General features: G+C 37.2%; 1 protein-coding gene and 1 long non-coding RNA gene across 2 annotated transcripts in view; one reads left to right on the plus strand and one right to left on the minus strand.

Annotated features, from left to right (window-relative positions):
- Positions 1-1,984, minus strand: part of vstm2la (V-set and transmembrane domain containing 2 like a) — a 76,441-nt gene that overhangs the window by 11,819 nt on the left and 62,638 nt on the right. The gene's annotated exons all lie outside the window — the stretch shown is intronic.
- Positions 1,356-1,984, plus strand: part of LOC107833814 (uncharacterized) — a 9,211-nt gene continuing 8,582 nt past the window's right edge. Inside the window, exon 1 of the long non-coding RNA XR_001659585.1 lies at positions 1,356-1,480. This is a non-coding gene — a long non-coding RNA (uncharacterized LOC107833814). The remainder of the gene's footprint in view (positions 1,481-1,984) is intronic.

The raw sequence follows: 1,984 nt of genomic DNA on the forward strand, positions 1-1,984 counted from the left end.
TCGAGGGGGATGAGGGATGAGCAGCACCACACAAGATTGTGATTGACAGCACTAAAACTCTCCTGCCACTGACTGGTTGTTTCTAGCACTGGGAGAAAGCAGAGGAAATAGATTTTTCACAGATTACCTCTCATACCATACCGTCACAACATAATGACAGTTTTAAAAAATATGTGAAAAAAAATATTTATATAAAAGTGACATACTGCAGCTTTAATTCCACTCAGGAGAGGACGGGTCAGGAGGGGACGTGGGTTAGAGCTGCTGCTGACTGACTCATTTGTTGTTAAGTGGTAAAAAGTACAGAGACAAGTTAAATATATGAATATGTTGGTAATTTTTTTTTCTTTAATTCATTAAATGCTAGTGAAAAGGAGGCAGTTTGCCACTCTTGCCTTTTTCTCTCCCTCCCTCTCTCTTTTTTTTTTGAAAACCTGATTTTATAACTTTTCTTAGCAGCATAGTAACTGCCGCAATAGTGTCTTCCACTGACTGCTGCTAACAGCGTCACTCTCTAGGCAGGAATGAACCATTTGATGCACACAGGGGGGTTCAGGGCAAATATGGATGTGTGTTTTTTGATCTGGGAGTGGGAACATTACATTTTTACTGCTAAAAACAATCTTTGAAAATACAATATGATTAATTTTGTAATTGATAGGGCCCCAATTTTTTTATTTATTTTTTTTATTTCTATGAACCAAAAAAAAAAAAAAAATTAATTGTGGAGGGCCCCCTATTGGTCAGGGCCCCTAGAATTGTCATCACTTTCCCCCTGTATACTGCGCCCCTGGTCATGACTAATTGAAACCAACTTTATTTCTACTGTGTTCTATAAAATCCACAAAACTTTCAGATTGCTCCAGCAGTAGAAAATAATTTCAATGTTTTCATTATTCCCTGCAGTCGTATAAACTTCCCAGTTTGACCTTTTAAGCTGCATAGAAAACTTCCTCTCTCCTTTTCTGAGACGATGGTATTCTTTAAAGTTAGATCTCTTTCTACTCTCTGTGTGTAGATAATTAGGGACAGAGAGTAAAATGAAAGTTCAAGTATGCTGAAGTAAGACTACACCACTTATCATGGCTGTAATTACCATATTGAGTTTATAACAGAAATAAAGGATCAGCGTGGCCACTTCAGCTATCTGCTGCCTCACACATTGTCCTCCACACACACACAGCCTAATTTAATCCTTTTTTCATTGTGCCAGTACATTAGCATCACACGTAACACACGAAGCCTTGCTGTCTTTAATTACTTCAGTTTTTGGTGATGATTTGTTTTCTCTTCTTCTGTCCTCTCTGAGGTTGTAATATTCATTTTTTGTTCATAGAAATAAAACAAATAAAAACTCGGGGCCCTGTAAATTACAAAATTAATCATATTGTATTTTCAAAGATTGTTTTTAGCAGTAAAAATTTAATGTTCCCATTCCCAGATCAAAAAACGCACATCAGTATTTGCCCTGAACCCCCCTGTCTACGCCAAATGGTTCATTCCTGCTTGGAATGCTAGAGTGACGCTGTTAGCAGCAGTCAGTGGAAGACACGAGCGATTGTGGCAGTTACTATGCTGCTAAGAAAAGTTATAAAAAATGGTTTTCAAAAAAAAGAGAGAGAGAGAGAGAGAGAGATAGAGAGAAAGGCAAGAGTGTTAATTTATAACCCAGTTTTTCTCCAAGAGAGGTGGGTAGACTGTGTGAGATTATCAACCATTTAGCATAATTAGCTTAGCTACAAACTACTGTTTGCCTCCTTTTCACTAGCATTTAATGAATTAAGGAAAGAAATTACCAACATATTCATATATTTAACTTGTCCCTTGTACCTTTCACCACTTAACAACAAATGAGTCAGTCAGCAGCAGCTCTAACCCACGTCCCTCCTGACCTGTCCTCTCCTGAGTGAAATTAAACCTGCATTATGTCACTTTACATAAATATTTTTTTCACATATTTTTTAAAAATGGAGCTAAAGCGGAA

Source organism: Poecilia formosa, unplaced genomic scaffold (genome assembly GCF_000485575.1).
Source record: "Poecilia formosa unplaced genomic scaffold, Poecilia_formosa-5.1.2 Scaffold460, whole genome shotgun sequence".
Classification (NCBI taxonomy): Eukaryota; Metazoa; Chordata; class Actinopteri; order Cyprinodontiformes; family Poeciliidae; genus Poecilia; species Poecilia formosa.